General features: G+C 47.2%; 1 pseudogene; it reads right to left on the bottom strand.

Moving 5' to 3' along the window:
• Positions 1-2,656: 2,656 nt before the first annotated feature.
• On the bottom strand, positions 2,657-6,012 carry LOC128314153 (UDP-glucuronosyltransferase 1-6-like; annotated as a pseudogene).
• Positions 6,013-13,305: the final 7,293 nt, after the last annotated feature.

Genomic DNA, 13,305 nt, shown 5'->3' with positions numbered 1-13,305 from the left:
CAAACACCATCATACCTGCCCCCAACCCCACAGTGTCCCCATTCCGCAGATGGAGAAATGAACACCCGGAGAGAAGCCACCTGCCTTGGCCACACAGCTGGGCTTGACTGCAAGGCTTGTAGCTCTTACTTGACTAATGTAATGGGGGCGAAGGAGGGATCCCAGGAGCCAGGAGGGGAAGGAAAGTTGCCCCTTTCCCACCCTGGCTCAGGCTAGGGCTGGGCTTTGGTTCATTCCCTCCCATGGAGCAGGCTGTGCAGAGAGGATGTGCTGGTCCGGGAGCCTGAGCTCCCTGGGTTTGTGTGGCCCCAAAAGGGAGAGTGGAAACCTGTCCTTGAAGCTTTGAGCAGTTCTCTGCTTTGCGAGTGGAAGAGACTAGAATTTTTCTCTGAATTCCTTTGTTCTAAGAAAAACACTTCAATGCCCCTTCTAATAGTGACACCAAACTCTCTTCTAAAATGGGGATATTGGAAACCTAAGGAAAAGAGGTTAGCCATGGGAAGGATGGGTATCAGTTAAGAAGCAAGGACAACAGAGAGACTGTTCCAGCATCTGACCTGGATTGGAGCCCCTCTTGGCACAGGGAAAGGCACCTTTGAGAATGTGGCCTGAGAAGAACTGCTCTGGGGGCAGGTGACAAGGTGTATGGGGCTGGAGAGGGGGCCCTGGGTAGGGCTGGGATAAGCCTCAGGACATCTGAGGCTGCCCCAAGGTCCAGCCTCTGAAGGTCTCCCAGTGGAAACCATCAACCAGGCAGACAAGAAACCAGGGAGCTGAGTTGGCTGAGTCCCTCCCTGGGCAGAGGACCCAAGAGAGTCTGTAGTCAGTCACTCTAACATGGGCACTAGGAAGTGATCTCTTGCTGTTCCACACAAGCAAGAGTGGGAGCACACAGGTTACCCTGAGAATAATCACACTTCCCCAAACTGTGAATCATAGCATTACGCATGGACCGTTCTCCAAGCTCTGGCTTTCAAAAGGCTCTGCACATTAGCAAGAGCGTAACAAGTAATTTACTATCCCTGTTTTAGAGGTAAGCCAAGAGTTACCTATAAAACATGCTTGCTGATTTCATAAGCAAAATTGAATCTCGTTGTTTATTAATTTGAATTTCTTGGATTATTTCTGAAGTCAAATATGCTTCCAAACTTTTCGTGGCCACTTGTATTGTGGTTACGGATTACCCAACCAAGTTATTTGCCTACTAAGGAATGTTTGGTTTTGGGGGTTTTATTTTCAGCTATAAATCAGGACTTTATTTTTCCTGATCTATGATGTATCTTCTTTTTCAAGTACTTTTTTATATGAGGTTACATAAGCGAATTAACTATTTTGAAGTGAACAATTCAGTGGCATTTAGTACATTCACCATATCATGCAACCACCACCTCTACACGATCCTAAAATATTTCCATCACAGCGAAGTACAAATTTTTTTTCACAGTGTTGACCTGGTTTGATCATTTAATGAAAAAACTCTGACTCTGATCCCTTTAATTCCTGATTTAAAAGTACAAGTTGACAATTACATGTTGCATAATTACATGTTGCATAATATGGTGACATATGATGTCACATCATAATATGTTGGGATGACAACTGAGATTCCAGACTAAGTTCATGATGTTCAAAAAACACATTCACCACCATCTGGTTTTTCAATACGACTAAATACATTTCTGTTTTTACAAAAATAGAATGGTCGGTAACAAAGGTAACAAAAGTGCTATTTTTTTCTTCTTATGCCAAATTCTTCTTATATTTTTGCTTATGAACTAACTACTTGGTTCAATTTTCCTGGCATATGGTATTTCTATTTCGTGCCCCATGCCTTATAGAACCAGTCCAATTATGTTCATTTATTCCACATTCCTGCCAGCTCTCATAGGTATGTCCAACTATCCCATGTGTCAGCAAAGAAATCACCCGATGTTAAAGAAGAGGGATAAGGGTCTTTGGGACCTACTTGAGGATTTCTTTCTGACGAAAAAATGCACTGAAAAGGAGAATTCTGGTGTGAAAGAGTGATCTGAAGCCTTTCGAAGGTGTAAATATTAAAACAAAAACAAAAACAAAAAACTCACAGGCTTTTACTTTCCAAATAGCTCTGGGCTCTCTTCCCATACGTCAGGAAGGCATCTGAAAAGACTTACTTGCCTTAGGTCAGAAGTCAACATGCTTTTTCTATAAAGGGTCAGGTGGCAAATATGTAAGCTTAGTGGGTCACTTACATCTCCCTCCCGTATTCTTTGCTGTTGCTGTTTTTAATATTCCTTTGAAATTCTTAGCTCTGGGCCATATAAAAAACAGGCCTCTGGGCAAATTTGGTCCACTGGCTGTTGTTTGCGGATCTCTGGTTCAGAGTTGTGGGAAAGAGTGAGGCACAGAAGTGGAAAAATAGTTTCCACACGGACTGTCCTTTCAGATCTGTGTCCCCCTTTTTTTTTTTTAATGTTTATTTATTTGTGAGAGAGAGACACACACAGAACACAACTGGGGGAGGGACAGAGAGAGGGAGACACAGAATCCGAAGCGGGCTCCAGGCTCTGAGCTGTCAGCTTAGAGCCCAACATGACCCTTGAACTTACAGACCATGAGATCATGACCTGAGCCAAAGTCAGTCGCTTAACCGACTGAGCCACCCAGGCACCCTCCCTTTTTTTTTAAGTTTATTCATTTATTTTGAAAGAGGGGGAAAAAGAAAGAGCTTGAGCAGGGGAAAGGCAGAGAGAGAGAGAGGGAGAGAGAGAGAATCCCAAGCAGGTTCCACTCTGTCAGTGCAGAGCCCTACCCAAGGCTTTACCTCACAAACCATGAGATCGTGGCCTGAGCTGAAATCAAGAGTCAGATACTTAACCAACTGAGCCACCCAGGCACCCCTCAGCTCTGTGTCCTCTTGGTCAAGGCTTCACCTGTTTCTTCGGCAGGTAGGTGTAGGGTTTGGACTGGAAATTTCCAAGACTCGTTCTATGATTCTATGACTGTCCCCAGACAACCTCACTAAAGATACCGCCTGTTATTGCCACGCATGTACCCTGTCTTCATTCAAAGCCTCTCCATCGTTCAGAACCTCAGCCTCTGACCCCCTCCATGCCAGTCCACTCTGAGCCTGGCATCCCCTTCCTCAGGAAGCCCTCCCAGGTTGGCTTAAAGAGCCAAATGCATGAGGGAAGATTGTGCACGTGAGAACGATGCCTGCCCATGAACACACAGAGCGATCAAAGAGAAACAAAGCCACTGATCTGAGACAGGACTCCCTTTTCCTTGCAGTTGGTCCCTCCAATAAAAACCATGTTGGGCATGACTGGTCTGAGATACTCGAACACAAAGTCGTATCGTAACAGCCAGACGGAGCCCTTCCGATACAAGGCACATCTCTCTTGAGGATATTGGATGCAAGGTCTTCATACTTTGAATACAAAGGTAGGTCTCCAAGTAACGAACGAGGTAGTTGGCCACCCGTTGGGGGAAGGTCATCCGGTCTGAGAACTGAGTGTAGCATCTGGGAATGTAGGATGCGGGGTTTGGGCTCTGGCTGATTGCGTGCCCCAAGGAGCGTGGGAAGCCCCTGAAGAGATACATGGAGGGCAGGCCTAGGTACTCTGCCAAGATCACCCCACAGGGCAGGGCTGGGTCTGTGAAGAGGGTGTCGAACTTGCTCTCCCTGAGGAAGCTCAAGGTGGCGAGTCCTCCAGGAGGCTCTAGCAGTTGGCGAAGTACGTGTCGGTAACAATCATGGTATTCCTGTCCTCCCTCACAGCAGGGTTCAGGAGCCACCTCTCAGCGAAGTGACTGTTTCCAAAAGATCAGAAACGGTGCTCCGGCTCTTCCCGGTCCAATGGCACTAGATAGATTTTTCTCGTGTAGTGTTTGGATTCCTTCAGAAGCAGATTGACCTCTGACACCAGCACTACCACGTCATGTCCCTTCTCGCTGAGAAGCTCAACTGCGTCCTTCAGACTGAGCCCGTGGCTTCCATCCTGAGGAACCACCAGCAGCTTGTCACCTACCACCTCACTCCAAAGCGCTAAGAGGAAAACCCCTGCGGAAACTTTCTGAAACGCATGGGGGAGGCAGGCCATCGCGGGGGGCGGGGGGGGGGCAAGATACAGGCAGCAACAAGGATAAATAGTTTACGACCTCTCAGCTTCAGGGCTGCCGGCTACTTTCCCTCAACTAACCACTGCTCTTCACAGCCCTTGCCTACCTCTCCTGGCTCTGAATTTTGCCCTTTGTTTTAAAAGAACCTAAATTAATATTAACCATTTTCATACACACGGCAAACTTGAGCCAATGGGGCCCCTTACCAGCTTTCACCTGAACCCTAGGTTTATTTTTCTCTTTCTCTCCACCATTGTGCCTCTCCTTCCCAAACTCAGTCACACTTTGAGGACAGCTTGGGAGGCCCCTGGAGGCTGGTGGCAGTCCTCCGTCCTGAGCTGGCTGGATTCCACAGCAAGGCGACGATGTCCGTGCATGAATAGCTATTAGTAGTTCTCTACTTCCTCAGCTTTTCTCAGAAGGGGCATGTCAACAGATGCCAAACTCACGATTTGACACACCACACAGCTGCCCAGTCCCCATCCTGGTGGCCCGGTTACCTCAGCAACAGCTGGATTAGAAGGTGGGCCACAGGAAGCCGAGCGGGCACAGAAGAGTCTGATACAACTGCCCCCCACACTCTGGGTAAACCACCATTGTTTGGAGTTTTCTGTTCTATCAGAAGACAGAATCTAATGCTAAAGATATGTGCTCTTGGGGCCCCTGGGTGGCTCAGTCGGTTAAGCGTCTGACTTTGGCTCAGGTCACGATCTCACAGTTCTTGGGTTTGAGCCCCGCGTCAGGCTCTGTGCCGACAGCTCAGAGTCTGGAGCCTACTTCGGATTTTGTGTCTCCCTCTCCCTCTCTCTCTGCCCCTCCCCCATTCACCCTGTGTCTCTCTCTGTCTCTCAAAAAATAAATAAACGTAAAAAAAAAAAAAAAGAATTACCATTCTAGATCAGGGGATGGCAGGGACATCCCCTGAGGGCAGGGACAATATTTCTTTTGTTCTCTGCTGTATGCCAGCGTCTAGAAGAATGCCAAGCATACAGTAGACTCTCAATAAATGTTTGCTGATTAATGAACTAGGCTTTGGTTTGCCTACCTGTTTTATTGTTACGTTTCATTTTTGTTTTTCAAGTGGTGAGAATTCACACATGAAATTTAAAGAACCATCGCTCTTTTTTGAGAAGAAACTGGTCAACGACAATGTGAGCAGGTAACCGGTCACTTGCCTTTAGGAAACTCAGATTCTCAGTGGAGCCAGCACGTGGTGAGGGCCCTGGGGCAGGAGTCAGACTACCTGGAGTCTGCTTCCAGCCCTGCCACCTGTCAGCCCCAGGCATGACCCACCTCTTGACGGTCAGGTTTCTCAACGGAGATCCAGAGAGAAAGGGTCATGTTTATCCTGCGTGATATATCACATGGCTGAGGGAGGTCCAAGAGGATGATGGATGTGGAAACCAGGCTTTCCAAGTGAAAGGTGAATCCTAGCCTGGCTAGAACAGATGCACGCAGAGCTAGTCACGCACAGCTAGACTGACACACAAGTGCTTGTCATAACCCATGCCTGTGGGCTCAGGAGGCATGTTGGGACCTAGGAAAGGAGAAGAAGCCTGAGGAGTGGCGTGCCAGGACTGGCCCCAAGAACGCGGCCAAGACACAAATTAATTGCAACCTCGCAGGGGGAGGGACGCCAGCAGGGTTTCCCACTTACAATGATCAGAGGCAGGAGGGTGACAGCAATCAGACCTCAAGATGGTTACAAAGCGAGCACAGAGCAGGTGCACCGCTCCAGGCAGGCAGGGGCTGAGCAGGTCCTCTGTAAGAGCAGTACATCCCGAGGGGGAGAGGCTTATGCAAATATGCGGAGGTGGGAGGGGAGAAGCAAAATGTGCTACAAACCTCAGATGCTTCACACCAGACCCCCCACTTCTGCCGAGGACCTTGGCCTGGGCCCTTCCTAGCAGAGCCCTGCTCTGGTCTTTGTGTTGCTAAACAAGAAGTGGGTGGAAAAGCACATGGCTTGTCTGGGAGGCCGTTCTCTTTCCCATCAGGTCCACAGGGACGTTCACTGGAGGCAGGAGACAAAGGAAAGGAACTAACCCCACTTTGCAAAAATCACCAGAGAGCCGTCTCGCAAATTACGAAAGATTTAGGGGCACCTGGGTGGCTCAGTCGGTTGAGTGTCCAACTTCGGCTCAGGTCATGATCTCGCAGTCGGTGAGTTCGAGCCCCACGTCGGCTCACTGCTGTCAGCTCAGAGCCTGCCTCAGATCCTCTGTCCCCACCCCCTCTTTGCCCCTCCCCGGCTCGCTCTTGCTCACGCTCTCTCTCTCTCAAAAATAAATAAAAAATTTTTAAAAAAGAAAGCTTTAGAAAGCATTTCTCTTCCTCCTTCCGAGAGCTGACTATTTCTAAGAATGTGTGTGCACACAGGGCAATGGGAAGAAGAATCCGGTATGTCTAACAGTCCCAATGGTGTGGAGACCCTAAAGGTGAGCTACCCTGGAGACCAGGCCTGCCCTGGGCGGTGCTGTGGAGCTCGATGTGTCCTCAGGCATCACGGAGTATCCAGGAGAAGGCCAATCTCTTCTCAGGGATTCCTGCAGACCCAACAACTAAGCGTGGGTCATGTATCAGTGGAGACAAAGAGGCAGATCTTGGGATGAAACCTCAGGTTTCCCAGAGGACAGCAGAGGACACCGGGCATTTTGAGTAGAGGGGAGTCGTAAAGGCGAGCATGGAGGGAATGACAGGATAGGAGCAGGGGAATGTTAGAAAGGCTGCCCTTTGAATTACCCACAAGCCTGGACCTACCAGATTTAAAAGCCCCTGCAAAGTGCCTGAGACCTGAAAAAAGACATTTGCTGAACGCAGAACACAAAAATGGCAAAATCAAATGAATAAATGTTTTATTAAACAACTACACAAATATATCTCCATGCGAGTGGTCCACGGTGGTTCAGCTTATCGAGTGACATGGACAGTGTGTGTGATGTGGGATCCTGGGGCAGATTAATCCATTGAATAGGGTGTGGGGACAGAGCTGCAGAAATCAGTGGTCTTTGCCCAGGTCCCGGTGCACATCCAAAATGGTCAAGTCTGAGTCTCCATGGGTGGGACAGGACCGTCTAGAGAGGTATGGCTTGCTCAGCTGGACATCTCCAGTGGACACTTATCCTACTGTAAGGGCTGTGTCTGTGACGGCCCTGGGAGGTCCCCATTGATGTGGGTGGTGGTCCCAGAAGCCAGGAGCAGAGAGGAGGGGCACGGGCCACTAATTAGTCATGACGAAGGGACTACTCAGAGGGTACAGACAATAAGACTTTCACCTGCCTGCATTTACGAGATTAAGAGCCCCTCGAACACGGGGAGAAAGAGGACGAACATGCCTGGGTCCCAAACATTAAAGACCTCGTGATATGTGGTTTCATGCCACACCAGCTTCTCTTCTTGGCACGCTCTTCCCCAACTCCTCCCGAAACTGCTCCTCCTCAGCCTGCAAGGCCCCCTATTACCAGTTCTCTTTAAACCCTTTACTTTTCTCCCAAAGTATGGTTCAAGATTTGTAATTGATCAATGCCTGCCCGCCCTACTGGGCAGCAAGCCACGCACACAGAAGGAGCTTCTGTGTTAGTTAAATCACTAAAAAAAAGGAGGAAGGGGGCATACGATTCTGTAACACCACAAAACCAACAAAAGTCATGCCCACTGAGTGATTAGAAGACATGGGGTGTATTGGGATGCCTGGCTGTCTCAGTCGATGGAGCGTCTGACTTCAGCTCAGGTCATGATCTCACCGCTCATGAGTTCGAGCCTGGAGCCTGCTTGGGATTCTGTGTCCCCTGTCTCTTTGCCCCACCCCCGCTTGCACTCTGTCTCTCAAAAATGAATAAACGTTAAAACAATTTTTTTTTTTTAATTTGGAAGCCATGGGGTGTAAGTCAAGCCTGCCCTCGGCAAATTTCACCACATGTAACATTCCCCAAAGACATTTTCTGAGATGTTTCCAGTCTGCACAGGGAGGGACTCAAGCATAAAGGTTAGGCACATGGGCTCTAACATCAGAACGTCTGGGCTCGGATTCAGTGTACATGAATGTTCACAGCAACATTACTCACGGGAGCCATCAAGTGGAAACCACCAAGTGCCCATCGGCTTGTAAATGGACAAACGGAATGTGATGTCCATACAATGGAATATTATTCAGCCGTAAAAAGGAATGAAGTACTGACTCGTGCTACAAAACAGATGAATCTTGAGAACTAAGCGAAAGAAGCCAGTCACGAAGGACCATGTGTTGTGTGATTCCACTTCTATGAAACGTCAGAACAGTCAAATCCACAGAGGCGGAAGGTAGGTGAGTGGTTGCCAGGGGCTGTGGGATGGGAATGACTGCCAAGGGGGACAGGGGGTTCCCTTTGGGGGCGAGCAACTGACCTGGAATTAGACAGTGGTGATGGTTGCTCGTATCTGTGAAAATACTAAAGACCACTAAAATCCACATTTTTAAAGAGCAAACTTTACGATGCATGAATCGTATCTCAATTAAAAAAAGAAAAAAAGAATGTCTGTGTTCAAATCCCCGCTTCCTCACTTCCTACTGGTGTGACCACAGGCAGACCACTCAACCTCTCTGCGCCTCAGTTTCATTATCTGCATAATAGGACTAATAATAATATCAATGTTCACTGGCTTTGTAATATTTAATTTGGAACCTCTCCCTAAGGGTACAGTCCACCCATCTGAGGCTTAAGTAATTCATGGGAGGCTCCCAAGAAGAGGGGATTATTGACATCTGATCGTGTGCTTGATCATACGACTGATGTTAATATTGTGGAGGTAGGAAATAATCTGTGCTGGGAAATGCATGTGACCCACCCAACTATGGCTATCACTGGTTCCTTACTGCATACCAGGCGATCTACATGCATTGTTGCATTTAATCTGGAAAAGAGCTCTGGACAGTGGTACTACCTTGTTCCTGTTTTACCTATTTAGAAACTACGGTTCTTCCCCAAGCTTACGTCGCTGCTCAGTGAAAGAGCTGGAGTATGTATGAACCCAGGCTGGGATGGTTCCAGAACCCACATGCAAAGCCTGTATACGGTACCTCCTCCTGAAGTCCTCCGGTGCCTGAACCATGGTGGGGGATTCAAGCCTCACTGCCTCACTTATTAACTACCCACGGCCACCAGGCATGAGTCAGCCAGTACACGTCCCTCTTTGCAGAGCCCTAGTGGCAGGGCTCAAAGTGAGAAGGTGACACAGACAGGAAAGACATGGGTGGGAAAGGAGATACAGAAGGGGAACAGAATAGCGAGGCAAAGAGGGGTGGGGGAGATGGGAAAGGAGAAGGGTCTGCAGAGGGATTTTGTGAAATCCGAAGGCAGTTCCGTGTGCCTATCAGCTGGGGTCCTCTGGCCCCTTACAAGCTAGAGAAGATTGAGTTGAACACCCATTTAACACCGAGTCAAGAGCTCCAGCCCTTCCCCATCAGAGTATAACCTTCTGAGTCCTGTGTGCAGCTTCCGATGATTCCAGGTCTTCCCTTCTCTATCTTCTGTATATTCTTTTATTTCAAATCAAACGTAGGACCCAGCCCCTTCATACCATCCCCGAAGCAACTGTAAATGCCAGGCTGTTTCATGCTCCTAAGGAAGGAGCACAGAGAAACCTACTTAAAAGCACAAGTAGAGGAGCGCCTGGGTGGCTCAGTCAGTTAAGCGTCCAGCTCTTGGTTTCATATTAGGTCATGATCATATTAGGTTCATGAGTTCGAGCCCCGCATCAGGCTCCACGCTGACAGTGCGGAACCTGCTTGGGATTCTCTCTTTCTCCCTGTCTGCCCCTCCCCTGCCCACTCTTTCTCTCTCTCTCTCTCTCTCAAAATAAATAAATAAACTTTAAAAAAAAAACTTTTTAAAGCACAAGTAGATACTCTTGTTCCTAAAAACCCTCTTAGCCACCAGCGATCTCACTTATGTGACCCCTGATGGTGACCAGTCTGCTCTGCTCCATTCCCTAACACTGGGAGGTCTCAGAGAGTAGAAGTGAATTTTTGGAAAGTGGTTTGACTGAAACATAGGGCACACACAAGCATTTGCCCCTAGCCCATCCTGCAAGGTGCTTTGTGTTCATAATGGGAGGGTAAGAGTCCACAGCCTAAGGAGTCTGACATGGGACACCTGCCATTCGTCCTCGTTAAGCAATCTTCTGAGGCCCAAGATCCTCAGGCACACCTCTGTCCTCCAACTTCTTCGTTCATCTAACAGATGTGTTATGGGCATCAGGCTGAGTGCTGGGGACAGGGCAATGGAAAAGCCAGATGTGGTTCCTGCCCTTGTGAAGGTTACAGCACAGAGAGGTGTAACAGACACTATACAGAGTTGTCAAAGAGTTCGTTAATTGCCACTGTGATAAAAAAAGTAAAGGTGATAGGGGCGCCTGGGTGGATCAGTCGGTGAAGCGTCCGACTTCGGCTCAGGTCATGATCTCATGGCTTGTGAATTCGAGCCCCGCGTCGGGCCCTGTGCTGACAGCTCGGAGCCTGGAGCCTGTTTCGGATTCTGTGTCTCCCTCTCTCTCTACCCCTCCCCTGCTTGAGCTCTGTCACTCCCTCTCCAAAATAAATAAAACATTAAAAAAAAAAAAAAAAGATGATCTAAGGGGCGCCTGGGTGGCTCAGTTGGTTCAGCATCCGACTTCAGCTCAGGTCATGATCTCGTGGCTTGTGAGTTCGAGCCCTGCGTCGGGCTCTGGGCTGACAGCTCGGAGCCCGGAGCCTGGAGCCTGTTTCGGATTCTGTGTCTCCCTCTCTCTGCCCCTCCCCTGTTCACACTGTATCTGTCTCTCTCAAAAATAAATAAACATTAAAAAAAATTTTTTAATAAAAAAAAGTAAAGGCCTCAGGTAAGGTGGAACATGGGGGTGTGAGAGAGTGGAAGCAGGCAGTATGGCAGGAACATGAAGAAGGAAAGGGCTACAGGGAGAAGCAGGCAGAGGCTAGATGACACAGAGTCTGGTCAACTGCGCCAACCATGCCTGGGATCCCCAAGTCCGCACCAAAAGATCACTGGCTAACGCTCGTCCAATCTAACCCGTGCTTGGTCACTGGGTCTTGAGTCCCTCAGGACTGCTGGGAAGCCAAAGCAGACACATGACAATGTGACTCTCCACCTGAAGAGTCAGATATATGGTGCCTTCCAATGTGATACAATACAAAGTGCACAGCGCTGGGGATGAAGCTTGCCTGTCAAACAGTGGAACATGGACCCATCAAAGCCACGCCACACCGACTTCCAGTTTCCAGGAACGGCTTCCCCACCACTGCCAGGGAGCAATCAGACAAACTGGAAGAGGGGTCGTCCTCCAGGACACTGACCCAGTTACCACAAAAAGTCACAGGAGTTTTGAAAAGGGAGGGAATGGTTACAGATTAACAGAGTGTTAGAAGAAATGATGCAAGGTGGGAAGCTGTTTGTATTTGTTTGTTCAAACAAATCAACCTTTGAAAGATACGGTTTCTCTTTTTAAAAACATTTTGGTCAGGGACACCTGGGTGGCTCAGTCCGTTGAGCCTCTGACTTCAGCTCATGTCATGATCTCACAGTTCATGAGTTCAAGCCCCACGTGGGGCTCTGTGCTGACAGCTCGGAGCCTGGAGCCTGCTTCGGATTCTGTGTCTCCCTCTCTCTCTGCCCATCTGCTAGAACTCTGTCTCTCTCTCTCTCTCTAAAAAAAATAAACCTTAAAAAAAATTTTTTTTAATTAAAAAAAAAGAACATTTTGGTCAAATTCACATGACCTAAAATTCTTCATAATCATCCTGAAGCTTACAATTTGGTAGCATTTGGTACAGTTGCAGTGCTGTGAAACCACCACCAAGATCTAGTTCTAGGACATTTTCATCGCCCCAAAAGGAAACCTCTTCTCATTCAATGGCCATTCCCCATCCCTCCTCCCTTGAGCCTTTGGCAACCCCACATTTGTTTTCTATCTCTACAGACTTGCCTATTCTGGATCTTTCACACAAATGGAATCAGTACATATGGCCTTTTGTGTCTGGGTTCCTTCATTTAGCATTATGTTTTCAGCGTCTAACTGCATGATAGCACGTCTCAGGTCCTCGTCTGTTGTTACAGCTGAATAACATTCCACTGGATAAATAGACCACATTTTGTTTATCCATTCACCAGTCGAAGGGCATTTGGGTTGTTTCCGCCTTTTGGCTGTGATGAACAGTGCTGCTATGAACAGAAACCTTTTCTGTTTCTGTACCTGTTTTCAATTCTTTAGGTACATCCCCAGGAGCAGAATTACTGGGTCACATGGTAATCCCCTGTTTCACTTATAGCAGAGCCTCCAAACTGCTTTCCACAGCAGCTACACCATTTTACATTCCCACCAATAACCTATGAGGGTTCCAGTTTCTCCACATTCTTGCCAATACTTGTTTTCCCCTTTTTTTTTTAAGTATAGTCATATCAGATATGAACTGGTATCTCTTTGTGACACTGATTTGCATTTCTCTAGCATGTAAAGATGAGCATCTTCTCATGTGTTTGTTGGCCATTTAAATATCTTCTTTGGAGAAATGTCTGTTCAAGCTGTTTCTCCATTTTTTAATTGGGTTGTTTGTGAGTTCTTTGTCTATTTTGGATACCAGAATCTTATCAGATACATGATTTGCAAATATTTTCTCCCATTCTGTGGGTTGCCTTTTCGCTCTCTTGATAGTGTCCTTCAGTGTATAAAAGTTTTTTCAGGTTCATGAAGTCCAGTTTATCACTTTGTTTGTTTCTTGTACTGGTGGTGTTTCACTTAAGAAACCATTGCCAAATCTAAGGTCGTGAAGATTTAGTCCAATAGTTTCTTCTAAGAGTTTTATAGTTTTACTTTTATATTTAGGTATTTGATCCATCTTACTTTTTATATATAGTGTGAGGTAAGGGTCCACTTAATTTTTTGTCTGTGGATACCCAGCTGTCCCAGCAACATTTTGAAGAGACTATTCTTCCACCATTGTACAATTTTGAGACCCTTTATCCAAAGTCAATTGGCCACAGATATGTAGGTTTATTTCAAAATCTGTAATTCTATTCCATTTATCTATATCTAGGAAACATTTTTTTGAGACAACTGGGGAAATTTAATCATAGCCTGGAAATTAGATAATATTAAAGAACTGTTGATTTTGTTAGGTGTAATAATGATATTGCAGTTACAGAATAAAAAATTTTTCCTTATTTTTTATATTGA

This window comes from Acinonyx jubatus, chromosome C1, assembly GCF_027475565.1.
Source record: "Acinonyx jubatus isolate Ajub_Pintada_27869175 chromosome C1, VMU_Ajub_asm_v1.0, whole genome shotgun sequence".
Lineage (NCBI taxonomy): Eukaryota > Metazoa > Chordata > Mammalia > Carnivora > Felidae > Acinonyx > Acinonyx jubatus.
This window is presented reverse-complemented; position numbering and strand designations above follow the sequence as displayed.